Below are 12,802 nucleotides of genomic sequence, written 5' to 3' on the forward strand. Positions count from 1 at the left end.
CCTCGATAGCCAGTGGTGCTATCTCTCTGACTTTGCACGGACTTTTCAAACGACCCTCGTACAGGAAAGAGTATAATTGGAAAAGTAGAACTAAAATAAATTTGGAAAAATATCTTTATTTAATTCTCCTGTAAAATTTACTTTTTGTGACATGGTGCCTTATCCTTCATTTGAAAAAAATTTCAACAGTACAAATTTTACTACAATAGACAACATAAATAGTTGTTCTCAGTAAAAGATTGATTGACTTTCTAGTAATAGTATATACTTAAAAAATATGTTAACAAATATATGTTTATTTCAAGAGGTTTTTAATTTTGGGCCAAATATAGAAAAGCGATTTAAGAAAATAGTTATTTGGAAGAACTGTACAAGAAAGCACAAGCTTCTTGGATACTTTCTGTACATATTAACGGCAGAAACGAGTAGGCGTTTCAGTTTGTTATTTAGAAAATAAATAATTTATATAAATAAAAGTATTCGAGCAGTTGGACGTATAAAGCCGGCACGATGGAATGGTGGATATCTAATTTTATCCAACACACATCACCAAGTTTAGAGCCAATAAATATTCCAGTTTTATACATTTCTGACTTTATTTTTATAGAAAAATAAGAAGAGAAAAAAAATAAGTGTAAGAAAAAGGAAAAGAGATTAGTGCAATATCTTCTTAAAAGCACATAAATTTCTTGGTATTTAATCTTTATAAAGGTGATTTATTCCATTTACTTAAGAATTTATTTCGAAAAAGCAATATCTAAGAAAATAAAAATATATTTTTTTATAAAACTACGTTATTACCTTCCCTCATCAACAAATGTCTGGATTAAGATACATTCCTGGCACCTAAGTATTGTAGCCCTTCCTATTTTTTCAGGTTTTGTGGAAGAGACATCTGGAAGACAAATTGCGAAAGTGGGTTACTTTAAAATAGTCAATGCGTATACTATTAATTTATCTTAACAACTAACGTTATATTAATTACTCCACTTTTCTTGCTAATCTTAAAAGTATCTTATAAAGAGTTTAGTAATCTTAAAAACAGCATCTATGCAATTTGTCGCTCTCATATTATCTTCAGTATGATCTCAAATAAGTTTTTTTTTTTTAATTGGTGTCTCCCGTTCAGTCAGTTTTCGATTGAGCTAGTCATCCTGGCTCCAAGCCCTCTTATCTATCGCCTTCTATCACCCTCAGAGAGGTCTCACTCGTTTACTTTATGCGCTCTAGGCACTGATCATGATCTATTCTTCTTCGGTTTCCATCTACCTCAATTTTTTCCTCGCCACTATTTTCTTTAAAAGCACTTCTCAGCCTGCAATATGCATAATGATTCATGTTCTAGAGCTCCGTGTAGTCAAAATTCTGAACATCTTAACTAACCTAAGGAAGTGATAGATAAGTTTATTCTAATAAATTCATGAAGTTTCAATTTGAAAGGTAAAGTATGAAAACTTTTTAAATAATCCGAAGGCTTCTATTCAGATGAAAAAAATGAAACTAACTAATTGTAGAAGATCGAAATATTCAACTTACCAATGGTCTTATAATTGTGAGGATGACAATTTTAGTTGGCGAACATATTCTTTTACATTGTATTAGGTTTATTAATTAACTTTAAACTTTAAAAAAGTATTAATACCTAAAACACAAATTTATTATTCCTCTGGTAACTATTGGTAAAACTAAGCTCTACTTAATATGCCACAAGTAATGCCACAAGTACTTAATGAATTTAAACAGAGTTATGTGTTATTTACTTAAAATATATCAAGTGTTTTTGAGTACATATTTCGACGCAAAGTACTTCAAGTGAGACTATTATTACTTTCAATTTGAATAAGGTGACCATTCGTGCTGGTTTTCAGTCTACTGTAGTGGTTAGTTATAAAATGAAACAGGCACTTTAAAGTAGTTATAAAAATTTATAATAATTTGCCTTTAACGTCATGAGATCCATATTAATCGCTTAATACTTTAATAATGTAAAATCAGAGACTTCTCTTTAATCTTTGCATAACTTGGTCATGGTTTCATAAAACAAAAAAAGAAATAAGCTATCAGAAAAGCACCCGTTAAAGCTTACTAAAAAGTTCTAAATTAAATTATTAGAAGATATGTGCAGTGTTAGTTTAGCGCAGCGTTTCCAACCTTTTTTTGGCTCGCATATCACTTGGGTAGTACATCATGCTAAATTGTACCACTTTGTAAAAATGATGGTATTTCGTGAAATTTGTTATTATCATCTTTATTTGTATAGAAATACAATGTATCTGTTACAAAGGAGTTCCAAGTTCATGTTCACTTTATAAATTTTGTAAAGTGTAAGATCTTAGTTTTAAAACTTTTTTTAAATAGTTAAAAATTGCGCACAAATTTTTCTCTTCAAAATTATTAATTAATTTACAAAGTTCTTCTTTAGGATTATTCTATTTGTGCCCAAATCTTCTAAATTAATTTCTTTTAAGCATTCAACTACCTGTAAGTACCAATTAAATTTAATGTTGCTTGGATAGAGCTTACTCATTACAATCAGTCTCTTTAAGCAGATCTTTACATAGTTATCATTTAAGTTCTGTCACATGATAATTCTATTAAATTTTCTTTATCTTTTATTGAAAATGATGTAGCTTTTCCCAAAATTTTCTTTATAGAAGGGATTTGAAATCCAATTATCATTTTTGTTTTCAGGTTTTGGGAAAATACTCCATGAAAGGTAATTTTAATCCTGTTAAATGTGCTATTATATTTTCTCCTATACTTGAGACAGACCAATCTTATAACTGTATATATTAACAACTTCACTGTTATACTATACTATATTATATTATTAATGAAAACAAATTATTGGAAAAAACATTTCTATGATATTTTGATGCTTTCATTTTTTTAACTTTTGTATGTCCGCCATTATTGATTATTTTTCGCGTACCACCAACCAGTAACTCGCGTACCACAGGTTGGGAAACGCTGGTTTAGTGCATCATATTAGCTACATCAAGGGCCAAACAGGATACTCTTGTATAAACAGCACCTGAGGAAAAAGAAAATAACAGAAATAGAAAAAGCAAATTAATTTTCTTTCTTAACTTGTCTGAAAAATCATGATAAGCGCAAATAGCCTTACAATCAAATAAATAATATACTTAAAGGCTAAAGTTAAAAAAGCTTGTTGCAAAATTCTTTCAATAACATTTGATGAAATATTATTTTACATTAGAACATAATAAATATCAAAAGAGTTAGGCCAGCAGTAGTTATGTTTTAAGGGAGCGGCATTAAATCGACGGACCATGAAATTGGAAACAATCACATTGTTCAAAACCGAACTGTATAGCATTTATTTCTGACATTATATATAAAGACCAGTCTTTATTTACATGCATACATTTATTTACATTATTTCAAACATACATCTTCAAAGCTAAACACATCAGTTGGTTCAAACTACCTGCTCCGTGACGCAGTTTATTAGATAAATCTTATTTTTAGCCCTTCTATACAAGGACATATTGGGCGTTTCTCTTCTTTAGTTCTGCAATCATTTTTAATTTACAATGAAGTTGAAAAAATAAATAAATAAAATCCTCTTAATCAAAGATAATAAGAAGTTGTACAGGATGATTAATGTTCTCCATCAGCTTCTCATTATCTTCAGCTACACTTCCCAAAAGCTCTTACATTGATTGCATCAGAAGTTAACTTCATTCAGGAATACTTAAATGAGTTTGTTAGCGGTTTTATCTTGAATAAAATGAATCTTGGAGATACCATTGAATTTCACCGTTAATAGCGTGAATCTTTACTTTAATTTTGATCAATCTATGTTTTTATTTATTTTAATTATTAATTTACTTGTTTTGTGCAATCACATTCAAAGAGTTGAGCTAATTAATACAAAAGTAAACTCATACTTCCAAAAAAACATAATAATTAAAGAAAGAAACTTTCATTAAGTAAATAGTAATAAAAATATAAATGAAACTGAATAGACTATAAGATAACATAAAATTAAGATTAAATAGGCAAATTACAATAAAATCAATAAAGTTGGGCTCTTCTTCTCAGACATTCTTTTAAATAAATAAAAACATATTTCATAATAAATTTATCATTTGAACCTAACAGAGGAACATACAAAAAGAACATCTTTCTAAATATTTCTGTCTAATTGAGAAATACGCTGGACAAATAAACAATATATGTGGCAAATCTTCATACACTTTCAAATCACAAAACTGACAGAAAACCTGTGTTTTCTACCTTCGTTAGAGTTAAGTTGCTATTAGATCGATGGAATCTGTTAGTAAGTGTTACCATTCAAGAATTTAACCAAACAGAAGCTTGGCAGGAAATCAGACACAATCGGATTGTGAACCTAATCTTCCAATTATACATCTCATTTTATTTAACTAATTAACTTCTTTCTAGTGTTTTTTTGCGGCCAATTTTCAAGTTTTTTGTTTCTTACATTTATTCTGTTTTCTAGAACTTCATCTCCTCATTAGTATCTTCAGAAGAATCAAACTCAAGATTTATTTACTTTTACATTACGATAGATTACATTTAGTTAAATTATGAAAATTGCTTTAAGAATTGTAAGGCTGATTATCAATTACTACCCAAGAATTTGAAAGTCATCGAACACTACAGTTTCGATCCTAGGGGACATCATCATTCCTTTACTGTTTGGTATTGAAGTACTTTTACTTTTATAACTTTTTTTTTGGCTTTATTCAATTTTTTCTTTGAGTTTTCTTGTTTTTGGACCGAGAAGAATTTGTTTAATTACCAAGTTAGGTTTATTTCCTTGATTTTTCTTTATTCTGTGGGTGGTTTGTAATCACCTTCCTGAGGCTTATTGTTCCTCAGATATTTTGTGTACGTAAGTTCTGAAAAAAGAGGGAATATTAAGACGGAAAGTACAATAATTCAGCATTCTTCGATTTGCCATTTAAAAGTGGTATAAGACTTCAGAAGCATTGACATTTAAAAGTTCTTCAAAACAATATTAAAGAAATCCACTGATGATGACTCCAGGCATTGGGGGAACTTGAGCTATATTTTCGCCCATGAACTAATATTTTTCATAAATTTAGTTAGCTTAACAAAAAATCTCAATAATAAATGATAGATTGTTGGGATGTGAATTGTTAGTGTTGATTGGTTGTAAGAACTTACGAACTTTGAAAGTTATTTGAAATTTGAACTTAGAAAGAACGTAAGAACTTTGTAAAATTGCCAATTCACTTTTCCATTAAGGATTTATTAATATTTACAGTTGTTAAATCATTTTTTTTTTTTTAAAGATTTTCTACTATTTTTGTTCAAACTATAGGTTAGAATATATTATGTATAATACTTTTTTACATACGAGGGTCGTTTGAAAAGTCCGTGCAAAGTCAGAGAGATAGCACCACTGGCGCGTATCGAGGTTATGTTTAGTTAGTAGCATCTCTTGGAAGAACACACACCAAGTTTCAGCCAGATCGGTCTATTTCTTTGTGTTTGGCATTCGTTTGAATCGAGGAAGTCGAGTGATTTTCAAAAAATGGACGAAAAAGAATTTCGTGTGTTGATTAAACACTACTTTATGAAAGGCAAAACGCCTAAGGAGACTAAAGAGAAGCTTGATAAACAATATGGTGACTCTGCACCTTCCATTAGAACAGTTTATAAGTGGTTTCAAAATTTTCGGAGTGGCCATATGGGCACAAGTGACGCTGAACGTTCTGGACGCCCTGTTGAGGTTACTACTCCAGAAATCGTTGATAAAATCCATGATATGGTGATGGATGACAGAAGAGTGAAGGTGCGTGAGGTTGCTAGTGCTGTGGGCATCTCGAATGAATGGGTACATAATATTTTGCATCAACATTTGGACATGACAAAGCTATCCGTAAGATTGGTGGCGCGATTGCTCACGCTTGACCAAAAACGAAATCGTGTGAAGTGTTGCAAGGACGGTTTGCAGCTGTTCCAGAAGAATCCGCAGGACTTTAAGCGTCGTTTCGTCACTGTGGATGAAACATGGATACATCACTACACTCCTGAGACCAAAGAACAATCTAAACAATGGGTTACCAGGGGGAATCTGCGCCAAAAAAGGCGAAGACCGTTCCTTCGGCCGGAAAGATTATGGCGACTGTCTTTTGGGATTCGCAAGGAATAATCCTCATCGACTATCTGGAAAAGGGTAAAACTATTACAGGTGCATATTATTCATCGTTATTGGACCGTTTGAAAACCGAGCTGCAAGAAAAACGCCCACGATTGGCCCACAAAAAAGTCCTTTTCCATCACGACAACGCACCAGCTCACACCTCAGCAGTTGTGGTCGCAAAATTAATGGAAATAGGGTTCCAACTCGTTTCACATCCCCCCTATTCTCCAGACTTGGCTCCCTCGGACTACTATTTGTTCCCCAATATGAAGAAATGGCTGGCGGGAAAAAGATTTTATTCAAACGAGGAGGTGATTGCAGAAACGAATGGCTATTTTTCAGACTTGGACTAATCCTATTATTTGGAAGGGATCAACAAACTAGAGCAGCGTTGGACGAAGTGTATAAGCCTAAAAGGAGACTATGTTGAAAAATAAAAAAGGTTTACCCCCAAAAATTAAGTAGTTTTTATTTTTGCACGGACTTTTCAAACGACCCTCGTAGATTGACTTCAATGAGCTTTTTCCTAAATATTTAGAGCAGCCTTAAGTTACTATACTAGCAATAAATGGCCTATAAATCTTGGTGGTTTACACAAACTTTTCAAATAATACTCTACATTTGAATCTGGGACTTGTTCTAGATTTGAATAATTCAGTTTGAAATCTACTACATCAAATTATATTTTTCAGTAATATTTCGAACATTTGCGTGTGTTTTTTTAGTTTATTAAAAAGCTTCTTCATTTTCTATCCAATAACAGAAATATCTATTCAAAGTGATGAAAGCTCCATATATGACAACACATTTACAACAACCCTACACTCAATAAAATACTCCTACATAATACAAAAAATATATTGGACCCACGCAGATCAACATTTCTCAACTGTTAATGTCACTAGAATCTTACATTTTACATTTTTATGGGTTTTTACTAAAATTGGTACTGCAACTGAATCTTTTCTTTTTTTTTGTGAATAAATTTCAAATATAGCCTTAAATAAAATGGACTAGATTTGTTTTTATTTTATCTTATTGCTCAACTAAGTGATTCAGAGATGTTTATTGCTGTTGGAAAAGTGAGAGGTTAGTTCTTATTCATTTGGTTTTTGTTTTTATTGGTATTTGTTTTTATCCTTAATTTCTCCGAATGAATAAAACTGAAGTAGAGTTTGGTGCGGCCTTTATCAGGCAGTATTCTTCGTGCCTATAATTTAGTGAAAGTTAAGCACATCTGTCCATAGGTTTTCGCTAAGTTTCTTGTCCAAGCTCATTGGAAACAGTGGCAGTCGAATTTGCGTACAAAATTCCTCAATCGGGATTCGTTTTCGAGGGTTTTAACAGTTGTTGCAGTCCTAATTTTAAATTAGGACTCTAATCTACAATGGTGCATCAAGAAGCCTACAATATTCCGGATGGCCACCTGGTCTTGTCGGAGTAAGCAACTAATAATCTTTTTCTCCATTCTCTGGCCTAGTTACACCCACCGTTGCTACCACTATTTGTGCGTCCACTATTTTCTTTTAGATGCATTGTGGCTCCATTTGCTGAGCCGAAAATGGCTTAGGTTCTTTAAGGTCACTTAGGGAAATACCTAGTTAGTTTGGTAATATATGTTTTCAATAGTTTTTTTTTTTATTATTATTTCATTGATTATGAAAACAAAGGATTATGAGCAAAGGATGGAAATTGTAATGAGGATTGACTTTGATTATTCAGACGATTAAAGGAGTTCCTGACTGCAAAATTTTTGGAAATATTGGCTGTCAAATGAAAGATTTCATCTGTTTTCCATTTATTGAAAGTTCTGTAAAATATAAAAATTAGATTTTAAACTACCTTTAATTGTAATAATTGTTGAGAAAAATCCGTTTTCTCCTGTGGTAGTACTCTTGGAATTTCAAAGCACTCCGGAACTTAAAAGTAATGCGAATTGTTTGAAGAGAAAGTGGATGCTGTGTTCTGTTCAAGAGTACAATCTGTAACTCGACTATGAGGAAGTGTTGTAGGCTAGGATGGTGTCCTCTAAGTAAGATATGTGTGGTGACTTAACAGAATACTTCCCGTCGCACTTGTACCTCTACATTAAACACATCACCATTGTTTACAAAACTGAACTATTATAAATAAGAAAGAAATATTTATAAATTGTTCGCTTGAATTGTAGTTAAGTATTTATTACGTAATAATAATAGAACTCTTGTATATAAGAGTATTATACACATACAATGTTGTGACTCCGTGGGAATGTTCCACCATATGGTCGCGTTCGTTTCCATTGGCCTTCTCTTATACTTTCCAAGCAAACCAAAAGAAGTTTGCCTCTGTTTACATGATTCTATCTTGTTTATTCACTTATTTTTAATTGGGCAGTTGGATTTAACCAAGGTCTGGTAGTAAACTCAGACCAGGCTGGTTTATATGTGTAGGCACAATTCCAATATACCACCATATTTGTTTTAGAAAATAATTTTTTTTTTTTTTACACTCACACAACTTCTAATATTCACTTCCGTTTTGATAGTTTTTGGAAACTTGTTCGTCTTTTATTATAACCAGCTTTATTTGGAAAGTTATAAGGTTTCATTATGTATCGATTGTTGTATTATATCATCAATAACATTTTATAAGGAATGTGAGAAACAATTTAGTACGTAGTCCATGTATCAAACTGTTGTTTAAGGCATTCTTCAGTTTATTTCCTTGCAGGAAGTATTGTGAGAAATTCGTAATCCTGACAACTGTTCGACGGTTTTGTGATTATTCCTATGAATTGCATTCTGTGCAGTTAAATTTCAAGCTTCTTAGTGCCAAAATAACACTTATATTCCTAGAAATACGATCGTTCCTGTAATTCGGACCTTCATGAACACATAAAAAATGCATCCTTGTTGCCGTTGCTTGTTTTCTGCCTGCAAGGCTTGGCTTTGTAATCTTAAATCTTATATCTGTGAGTGGTAAATTTATTTCTCTTCCATTTCCCTGCTGATGGTATCTCATGTCTACCATTACCGAGACAAATCTAATATTGATTCTTTCCTCTTTGAGGGTGGGTATAAGTTCTATGATTTCTTTAACGATATTATGCGTGGATCTGAATTCATAAATTATTATAAACGTTTATTAAAATATCGATTCTTAGGATACAATTAATATCGAAATGTTTCCCTAATACGTAAGTTTCATTGGATTCACATTTCAGTTCGCAAAGAAAGATTTTGATTTAAACAGTGTAATAATTAAAGTGGTAAATCGGTCATATATTGATAAAACTGACGTTAGATATTTTAGTTAGACTTTTAAAAACCCATTTTTACTTAAAATCTACCTCGTATTAAATTGCACAGTTGAAATGTTGGCGCCACTACCACATATTAATATATTAAAATATGATATTAAAGGTCAGTCTCTTTACAATTTCTTTTCTTTGTTAATTTGAATACAGAAAATTAAGGTGGTTTACATAAATAATCTGCATAACACAGGAAATTTGAGTTGATTTTTAATATATATAAATAAAAAAAGTGTAGACTAATTAAAGGCAATCTTGGACTAACTATCTGGTCCTGACCACACCTACAACTCCAATATGGTCCTCCCACGTGTATATGAAATATAAATACAAACAGGATACAATTTTATAAATATATAATAGGCATGTATGGTGTGCGCTTGTGTCTGTTGAAAGCGCGTAATTGTTTTATTGTGTTGATTAATTTGAAAAATTAAAAATTGAATAGATAATACGTAACAACTATACTAAATAGCACAGGCTCTGCTAGGATTCAGGATATGGTTATCTTGCACGACTTCTTTTCTGAGATGGAAATTACAAATAGAAAATTCGATGTCTTCACGTTTGTCTTCAAAAGAGGCTCAAAAAATTAGTATTGCTGCCTCAAGAGCTTAAAGAAAGGAGACTGTTCCAGAGAACAGGAGGGTATAAGATATTGGATGATCGCTTGCAGAAGTGAACTCAAAAAAATCCTCTCGGGTCACTTCAAGTAAATGTCACATCAGTGAATATGATGTAAGAAGTCTTCATGATTTGATCAACTGAAAAATAGAAGCTGCCCACTGCCTACACTCTCGCTGCAGTTTGTTTCATTACTGACGGAGTTTATCACAAAGCTAACAGCGTTTCAACTGACGTGGAGAACGATCTGGAATAGTTGTGTTGCCAAGGAGTTGAACAAGAGGATTTGTTCAGAAAGGTAGAGAGTCGAAAGAATCTTCTATATTTAGATTTTGGTTCTTCAAGTTTCATATAAGATCTTAAGGTTTTTATATGGAAGGTAGTGTCAGAGTATTTTTGATTGAAATGATTGGATTTTTGGGGGAAAATAAAAGTTTGGTTGAAGCCTTTAGTTAAATTCTGTAAGTCCAGATCGGTTTGAGTACGCTGTTGTATATAAAGTCCAATGATAACTTTGATTGTCTGCCAATTAATCGTAACAGTAATTTGTTCTGTCGGTTGAGTTCAAGTCTTGTTAGTCTGGTATGCAGGTTCCACGTTAGCCTTTTGTCGATGTACATCCCAAGGTTGTGAACTAAGTTAGCAGAAGGAAGAGGAATGGAGTTAAGAACTATAGAAGGACAATAGTTACGTGACTGAGTAAAAGTTATCTGTTAGCATTTTTGCAAAATAACGCACTAAATTTAACAATTTGAAGGAAATTTCAGCTGGCCTGAAATATTTACAGATTTTTTAAGGACATCACTAAATGATCATTTTTATATCAGTTACATCTTTTACAAATCTTATTTTTTACTTTTCGCCTCGTTTTAGTACCATAAAAACTGGAAATTTCAATGCTGACTTTAGAATAAAACTTCATCTAACTTCGTAAATCTCGAGACATCTATTGTGAAATATCTTATATCTATACATTTTATACCAGAACTCTTTAATTTATGAGCTGTTGAGAAATATGATAAATTAAAAGATCAGATTATATGTCGACCTTGTCTCAATGTATGACTTCTGACGCAATATTATTTTCATAACACCACTATATATTACTTTTAATATCTAAATAAAGTATGTCTGTTACTAAGAGCTTTATGGCTCATAAAATAATAATCAAGAAAAGATCTAAGAGAAATTTATGCATATTTTTGGTTTTGAGTTAAGGTTTTTTATAAATATATAAGGAACTCTATCCTACTTATCGATAGATTCTTAAAATTCAGCTTCAGTTAATCGTATTCTTCAAATCGAAATAATAGTTTTATAGAAAGTTATTGCGTCGGATGTCACAAAATGGTGACTTCTGTAAAGGGTCCAGTCAGAACTATTTAACGAAGTTATCCATAACTACATCTGATACAGATGTATAATTAGCGCAACTTGTGTCCATAGTGAAACTAAAATGAAAGAGGATTACTGTCCTACCAACAGAGCACAACCTTGCCTGCTGATCAACTTAATTCCCTTTACTTTAAAGAGAGGCATAGTTGCTCCTTCTTGACCCAATGCCCAACCCCGTTCGTCGACAAAGTATGATACCTGGGATTATAATTTTGGACGCCGACTCACATAGAATTTCAAAACTAGACATAAAAAACAGACTTGATAAGTCACTGCTTTCTACGAGGGGCACTACTTATATTTTGAGCCTTGGCAACACTGAGTGTTGTGAGGTGCTATCTGACGTTTCCACTTGAAAGTTTGACATTTTTGACCATAACCTTCTTCAGAACGTTTTGTTATTTGAGCGCGATTTGTGTTGATTACAGTCACTTGAAAATTGTGTCTCAGCGAAAAAATGGAATTAACTCGTGAAAATTTTCGTGCAATGATTTATTACGACTTCCGACGTGGGTTATCAAGACAGGAGTGCATCGATCAACTTACTTCCACTTTTGACGATAAAGCCCCATCCTTTGCCACTGTGAAACGCTGGTATAACGAATTCAATCGTGGTCAATCGTGGACGAAAGTCGTGAAGGTCGTCCAAAATCAGTTGTTGTGTCAGAAAACATTGATGATGTGCAAAAACTAATAATGCAAGATCGTCATGTGACATTCTCGTACAATAATATAATATTAACTAGGAAAACAGACCAAACTGTAACCTACAAGTCAAAAGGCTGATTTGAAAGAATTATAATACCTATCAGGACTTAAATAAAACCTCATTTCATTCTCTTTGAGGATATGAAAACTAGTTTTGTTCGCAAGCGATTGATAAAATTTGGCACCTTCAGCCAACCTGGGAGCCAAAGTAAGAGCCAAAAAGCTACTACCTGAGAGAGAACGCCTTAGCATTGACGATACCTGAATGAGACGATATTTTTTTTGGCATGGGATGGTCCAATGAGACTGCTTCTGGCATAAGTTCAGTTTGTTCGGCTAGAGATGCTCAGACTTTACGAGTTGAGCAGATAACTTCTCAGAAAGAATTGAGTCACTCACTATTATGGCAATGATGCTAAATAAATCCGATATTTTTTAAGAATTTATTACATTTAATTGCAAACACCAAAAATTATTACATTATAAATAACAGCTAATTATATTTTATATTTCAAAAGTTATTTATTACACTTACAACTTTGAATGTGTACAGTTATTTATTTTCAAGTATAAATTTCATATTGTGCAGCATCGTTCTTAAGTAAATATCTGATATT

General features: G+C 32.2%; 1 long non-coding RNA gene across 4 annotated transcripts in view; it reads right to left on the reverse strand.

Moving 5' to 3' along the window:
• Positions 1-1,448: 1,448 nt before the first annotated feature.
• Positions 1,449-12,802, reverse strand: part of LOC141458249 (uncharacterized) — a 45,371-nt gene continuing 34,017 nt past the window's right edge. For 3 of the 4 annotated variants that reach the window (XR_012460841.1, XR_012460838.1, XR_012460840.1), the window contains one exon: positions 1,449-3,034. This is a non-coding gene — a long non-coding RNA (uncharacterized lncRNA). The remainder of the gene's footprint in view (positions 3,035-12,802) is intronic. The other variant, XR_012460837.1, reaches the window with a different exon arrangement.

The sequence above is a fragment of the Rhodnius prolixus genome, unplaced genomic scaffold (genome assembly GCF_049639745.1).
Source record: "Rhodnius prolixus isolate KJV_2025 unplaced genomic scaffold, Rpr scaffold_5, whole genome shotgun sequence".
In the NCBI taxonomy this organism is placed as follows: Eukaryota; Metazoa; Arthropoda; class Insecta; order Hemiptera; family Reduviidae; genus Rhodnius; species Rhodnius prolixus.